At 40.5% G+C, this 7,642-nt stretch overlaps 1 non-coding gene across 1 annotated transcript; it reads right to left on the minus strand.

Annotated features, from left to right (window-relative positions):
• Positions 1 to 7,147: 7,147 nt before the first annotated feature.
• Positions 7,148 to 7,311, minus strand: LOC126019836 (U1 spliceosomal RNA). The gene has a single exon (XR_007499456.1). It is a non-coding gene; the product is annotated as a U1 spliceosomal RNA (small nuclear RNA).
• Positions 7,312 to 7,642: the final 331 nt, after the last annotated feature.

Raw genomic sequence — 7,642 nt, forward strand, 5'->3', positions numbered from 1 at the left:
ATTAATAATTTGGCTTGATCCTTATAATGAGTCCAAAATTGGAGAGGTTATACAGCTAGAAGGTCACTTACCTTGTATATGATGAACCTGATTCAATCCCAATTATTACATGTTGTCCTCTGAGTGATCCTTAAGAGCCAGAAGCCAGGAGTTAGGAGTTAGCCCCAAGTACTACTGGGTGAGAACCCCAAACCACCACCATCACTACCATCACTAGCACCACCACTAACAACAAAGGTCCATATTGTAGTATCCTACAACTATCCAATGTTCTTACTATATAACAAGAACCTAAAAATCAACAAGACAAGCTTAACAATAGCAAAAAGTGCAAAGGACATAAACTATGATCCATATAAGACAAAATCAGACATATTAAAATTCTTCTTTTTTTTTTTTTTTTGGTTTTGGGGTCACACCTGGCAGTGCTCAGGGGTTACTCCTGACTCTACACTCAGAAATTCTCCTGGCAGGCTTGGGGGACCATATGGGATGCCGGGATTTGAACCAATGACCTTCTGCATGAAAGGCAAACACCTTACCTCCATGCTATTTCTCCGGCTCCCATGTTAAAATTCTTGATGTAATCAAGAAAGAACTCAAACTAGTGACTTTGTTTCCCACCCATTCAATTCGTTAAAAATATTTAATAAGAAAAAAAAGCCCACTTAAACTTTTGAGGTTAACTTAAACTAATATGCATGTGCATGGAAATGTAAAAACTACTATGCCTTGAAATTTAAGGAGTTACATAAATTTTATGGCTTTAGATTGCTTGGTGTACCGCTAAGAAATGTTATAACGTACTACAATCTGGGGACTTGAGGGACAAAGTAATTGTACATGGGTTCTGTCTTTTTCTTAGTATCCTTTGACTGTAAGTTCAAAATTAAGGTGGCAGCAGGGGGATATCTTCTGAGAACTCTGTTTTTGGGTGAGTGTCCTTCCACTGTAACTTTACCTTGTCCTCTTTCTTTGCATCATTGTTCACATAATTAAAAATAAAATAAAATAAAAAATATTTAATGAGTTTTTATCCAACAGCAAAAAGATTGTGTGTGTGTCTTTATCCTGGGAGGGTAAATACCATCATCCCAAACTCATTTTACTCATATGAATCATGATACTTACAATAGTAGGCATGATCTTGTAATGATGACCATTATAGAAGCTAGTCAATAAATATTTCTCTATACTTCCACCCACATTATTTTCCAAGACAAGATAAGTATTTAAGCACTTTGCCTTAATTCTTAATGTAAAAACACTCTAGGAACAATCCAACATTGTGAAGGATATAGAACATCTTTTATTGGACAAGGTTGACTCAATTTTTATAGAAAAGTCTCTTCTACTCTGTAAGATTGGGAGAGTAATGCAAAGAACAAATGGTTCCCTTCTATTTACTCATTTAAAATTTTTATCTTATGTTCCCATTAAATATTTCTATTTGGGGTTGGAGAAATAGCATGGAGATAAGGCATTTGCCTTTCATGCAGAAGGATGGTGGTTCGAATCCCGGCATCTCATTAAACTTCAAGCTTTCTTTTTTTTTTTTTTCCGGGCCACACCTGTTTGATGCTCAGGGGTTACTCCTGGCTAAGTGCTCAGAAATTGTCCCTGGCTTGGGGGGACCATATGGGATGCTGGGGGATCCAACTGCGGTCCTTTCCTTGGCTAGCGCTTGCAAGGCTAACACCCTACCTCTAGCGCCACCTCGCCGGCCCCAACTTCAAGCTTTCTTTATTACAATTCCAAAAAAATAAAACCCAGTCATTCTTTTTATGGTTTGGATCACTTTGTAAATGCTTGCGACTTTACCCTAAATGTGGTTATATTTGCTTTTTTCCCCCTCCTCATGTCTTCCTAAAAAGTAAAGTGAATTAACTAAATTCTTTTTCACTGAATTTGATATAAGTGACTTTGAATCTTCAGAAATAAATCCTAATACACTGAAACCAATGATGAGTTAATTGTATTTTGTTGTTGTTGGTTTTGGTTTGGGGCTACACCTGGTTGACTTAGGGATCACTTATAGTAGTGCTCAGGAGACTCTGTGATGCTGGGATTTAAACCAGGGTTAGCTGTGTGTAAGGCAAGCACCTTAGCCTCTGTTCTATCTGGCTCTGAGACTAATACTAATTTAGAGTTCACCAAATATGATTCAGTTTATAGTTTTGAAGAATTTGAAAGATCTAATTTGAGATAAGCCAGCTCACTGAGAGAAAAAAAAAGTAAAAAAGAAACCGAAGTCATTGAATCTATCTTAAATGTACTAAGTAAAAAAACCACCATCCGAGAATGTCATTCAGAAGAGTTCCACCTGTTTTGAACTTTAATATCTTCTAATCTATACAACAGGTTTGCTCTCTTATTCAAATCCACTAAAGATCCAAAACAGCTGGGTAAAATCTGGTATAATATTGGGTTACTGTTTAGCATGTTTAAATTGAGATCAAATCTTAATCTTTTTCTTTTTTCATTTCTTTTCTGTTTTCTGGCTTCAAAGGGTCCCAGGGGCAGTGATGTGAATTATTCTGCATGTGGCTGGTAGATTGAGGCTTTATGAGAAGTAAGATGCCTGCTGACTTTGTGAGCTTGAAAGGAACACTCTGAGCAGTGTTTTCAAATTTGGTAAATCTGAAAGTAGTGACTCTGGTGGGTCATTACTCCCACAAAGAAAAGGACTTGTTTAATTGGACTAGGTGGGAAACACAACAGGTGGTTTATATCAGGTGGTTAGATCTGCTTGGAGCAGAGAAAAATCCTTAGGTGAGAAATTGTGTTCCCCTTTGGAAAGAGGTTTCACAAATGAAATTTCAGAATAGCTAATGAGTTTTGGAAGCATGATGTCAGTGTTAGAAAAACTCTAATATTGCTATACAACCAGCAACTTTGTCCTTTCCCAATTTGGCTTGACTTAAATTTACAAGCAATTATACTTTTCTCCTTCCAATTTCCCCTTCTTTAAACCTGTGTAAGAGTATCAATATCAATTAAAAAATTTTAAGAGCCACCTTGAACAGACTTATATAAAAGATGCATGATAAGTAATTCACCTAAAATAAGATAATTCACCTAAACCTATGCTGTTTATCTCATTTATATACATATTAAAAGTTGATGCACAATTTACTTGGTGGAGGAATCAAATGATTTTCCAGTTATGTTTTACTGCTCAAGGACTAGTTCTAGATTTTGTTGCTTTTGTCTTTTTTCTTACTGAGAAAAGATGTCAGTGTTTTATTATTTAAATCTTGATAGTTATTTAAAATGACATTTAATTACCCTCATTTTTTGCTTATGAAAAAGAAATGCTGGGGCTGGAGAGACAGCATGGAGGTAAGGCGTTTGCCTTTCATGCAGAAGGTCATCGGTTTGAATCCCGGTGTCCTATATGGTCCCCCGAGCCTGCCAGGAGCAATTTCTGAGCATGGAGCCAGGAGTAACCCCTGAGCACTGCCGGGTGTGACCCAAAAACCACAAAAAAAAAAAAAAAAAAAAAGAAAAGAAAAAAAAGAAATGCTATTCAGTTGGTTAATGGAGAATTATTAACTTAAGTATCTTGCAAAAATAACTTTATATATTATATATTAGAAAGCTTTGGGGGCCAAAGCCATGGCGCAGGTGATAAGGCATGTGCCTTACATGAGCTAACATAGAACAGACCATGGTTTGATCCTCCAGCGTCCCAAGCCAGGAGCTATTTCTGAGTGGATAGACAGGAGTAACCCCTGAGCATCACTGGATGTGGCCCAAAAACAAAAAACAAAAACAAAAACAAAAAAATCCCCCCCAAATCCAGAAAGCTATGCCTTGAGGAAGAGACAGCAAAGGTATGGCATCCCAACCAGTCTATAGTATAGCAGCTCCATAAAGAATAAACTTTGGGGCCGGGAGGTGGCGCTAGAGGTAAGGTGCCTGCCTTGCCTGCACTAGCCTAGGACGGACCGCGGTTCGATCCCCCGGCGTCCCATATGATCCCCCAAGCCAGGAGCGACTTCTGAGCGCATAGCCAGGAGTAACCCCTGAGCTTCACCGGGTGTGGCCCAAAAACAAAAACAAACAAACAAAAAAGAATAAACCTTATGCACAGCTGGGTGTGGCTCAAAAAAAAGGATGGGGGAGAGAAAGCAAGTTATATCTGGTATTAAAGAAATGTGATTTACGAAAAGTCAGACTTGGCCAGAAAAGTAGTATGGTGGAAAAAGTGTTTGCCTTGCATGGGCCTGAGTACTACAGGTGTACTTTCCTCCAAAAAAAAAATCAGACATTAAAGGGGGGGGGGGGGCTTAAAAAATCAGACATTAAGGAAAAAAGCAATTAACCCGAAGTCTATTACTACTAAAATATTTTCTTCCCAATTCAAGACGTCTCCTGTAATATACTGAATAATTTTAGAGTTCTTTCAAAGTAGACAATCTTTGGGGCTGGAGCGATAGCATAACAGTAGTGCATTTACCTTGCATGCTGCTGACCCAGGATTGACTGGGTGTTGCAATGTTGACTGATGGAGGGATGGAGGATGAGGTCTTTTCCCTCCAGCTCGGAGCACGCATCTGCCACCCTGTCCAGCGGACGATTCTGAGGTGAAACGGCGGGTAAACAGTTTGCAGACAGTCAGGCTTGTGGAAATATTAGCTTTATTCGGTGGACAAGACTGAAGTCCAAGGTCTCAGCCTCAGTTCCAGCCAACCACACCTCACCTTCCACAGACCCTTGTTTTTAACCCCCAGAATCAGGTACCACCCTATGGTGGGATCAGATACCACCCAATGGTGGAAGCAGAATCAGGTACCACCCTAGGGTGGGGGCAGAATGCCAGGTCACACCCTAGGGTAGGGCACAATCACTGGATCAGGGTAGAGTCAGTAACTTAATAATCCCATAATATATTTACATACACAACAATTCCCCAGTTTGTTTTTAGTAAACAAACAATATTATCTACAATTATTAAAGGAAAAACTAGTCAATAATAAAAGAGCGGCTGTTTGCATAAGCGCATCACAGGAAAATGTAAAGAAACACTTCTAACCTAAACACGGGGTGTCTAAAACCAGAAACATGTATCAAGGAATCAACTACAAGCTCCTGAGAAGATAAATCTAAGATGTACATAGATCCTTTGAAGAGACGCCAGAAAGGTTGTGTAGCAGGCGAGAAGAAGCACCTTTTCTTTATTTGCCAAAGGCTGCTTTAACCAAGCCTAGGAAGGGGTGCGGGACATGGGTCATCCCAGCACCCCCCCCTACCTCCTTCCTCTGATACTCTAGGGCTTTGGCTGGCCACATGGCTGGGCAAGGCACCAGGTGGGCCCCTTGGAGGGGTTTATTGGTTTTCCTAGGCTCTCCCCATTTCCCTCCCAGCTCCAAAGGGAGGGTCAGGGGGTGGGGGCTGCGACCTTCCGGCCTTCTGGCTCGGGAAGGATCTCTTTCCTTCCTGGGAGCTGAGCCGGGAGGACCTGCCAGCATGGCGTTTGGCAGCCCTCCGCCATGCCAAAGGCTGCTTTAACCAGGCCTAGGAAGGGGTGCGGGACATGGGTCACAATAGGTTATGGCATTAGGACTTATCAGGGAAGTTTCCTTATTAAACTTGTCCATTGTGAAACATTATAAAAAATATATGGATATCATTGTGTTTCATTGCTTGTCATTATCTGAATGCCGTCCAGGCGTTCGTTTTATTCCTTTACTCCCTCACTCCCATCTCTTGTTACCCCACGTTTAACCATTTTCTGTACTAATTATTTTTGTTTTGGCCAAGGTAGATTACATATCTTTCACAATAATTTTTGTGTGGAGTCTGAAGCTTCAGCAGGCAATTCGTCACGGCAAGGTTCCATGCTGTTGGCTTTTTGGCCAAGATAAGTTGAAGATGCAGCCTCGGCAGTCCCCCAAAGCCATCTCTCTTCTTCCTCCCCATCCCCAGGGTTATTCCTAGACACCTGCGCAGGGTCCCAGCAATTGGTTTCCAGTGAGGTGCAATTTAAAAGAGACCCCAGGCTTCCTTGTTCTTGCAAGGGGCTGGGAGGGGTCTGCTGAACTTTCAACTTTCAGCAACTAAGAAGCAAAAGCCTCTCCGGGAGTCGGAAGCTTCAGCAGGCAACAAGGGGAGGACATGGCTTCAGGCTCTCTTCGCTTGTCCAATCACAGACCAAAATGGTATCTCGGAAACACCCCCCTCCCTCTTGACTATTTCTAAAACATAAAAGGGTCACGGGTATCTCCTTTGTATATCACAGATGTATTCCCTTAACATCTATAACTCTTGTCGAATATCCTCATATAGTGACAATTTTGTCCACTGGATTTGTTATTTGATTTTCCCCCTTTGAGATCTGTTTTATATGCTATACTGGTAGAAGAGTATCGCTGTATAGATTTCATGTTTGTACCAAGTTATGAAGAAGTTTGGACTTTACTCGTCGGCCCCCAGATGCACCAACAATATCTTGTGGCATTGCTTCTCTTTTGCATAGGCACATTAAAACGGGGGGAAATAATACATATGCAAACAAGTTCTTATCTAATAGAGATGGGAACACAACTTTGGTAATGTAATTAGGCCTTTTACCCTGAACATTGGCATAATGATTTGGCTCAGGCCTCAGAAGAATGCGCATCACCCACAAACACCTGAACAATGAAAACCTTCTATGGAAACAATCACAATTGTCTTTAACATTACCAGAATCCAAGCCTCTACCAGGGAAGACCTACCACTACTTTGGCATTGACTTACTCCAAAGAGTGCTCCCAACACTCAGGCGACTCAGCAACAGTCTGCATGCAGGGCAGATCACTCTGCATTTAATGGTATGCTGAAACTAGAGGATGTTCCACATCAGCCTGACATCGATGAAAGAAATGCACAGAATCCAGAGTCTTTAAATATAAGAATCTGATACCAACAATAGCTAAAGTGTGAAAAAGTTTCACCAGGACCTTGAGAATGACTGGAGTTGGATGAACTGGTATGCCTGGAACCCAGAGTCTGTCTTATGCCAATAAACTTCTAGGGTGAGGCTTTTTTGTAGTCAGGTCAAGGAGTTTTTCTCCATTTTCTCATTTTTCTGGACCTATGCAAACAATGGTGATTCCCACTATCACACCTTTACTATATATATATATATATATATTTTTAAAAGGGGAGAGCGCACACGCAGTCCCCCACTACCATAAATTACGCAGTCGAGTTTCCCACATTTGGGGAAATCGCAGGGGTCAGCACGCCCAGAGTGCAATGGGTGAGCCTCACCCTGGGGAAACCACCTTTGTGATCATGGAATCGCCCCTGCCAGGTAAGTACTATATTTTTTACTCTTATTCTTTAAGGAAAAAAAATACAACTTACTGAACTTAAAACAAATAATTGTAGTAGAATGCCTGTCTCGAATACAGGCAGGGGATGGGAAGGGGGAGGGGGTAATGTTACACTGGTGAAGGGGGGTGTTCTGGTTATGACTGTAACACAAATATGATCATGTTACTTAAATAAAAATATATTTAAAAAAAAGAAAAAAGAGTGAAAGTCATTAAATGAGTATACCTAAAAAGAAAAACAACATTAATATGATGAGAAATTTTTCTTTCAGGTGAACCTTGACTAAATTAAATTGTAAGATTTCATGATTAACTGA

The sequence above is a fragment of the Suncus etruscus genome, chromosome 9, assembly GCF_024139225.1.
Source record: "Suncus etruscus isolate mSunEtr1 chromosome 9, mSunEtr1.pri.cur, whole genome shotgun sequence".
NCBI lineage: Eukaryota > Metazoa > Chordata > Mammalia > Eulipotyphla > Soricidae > Suncus > Suncus etruscus.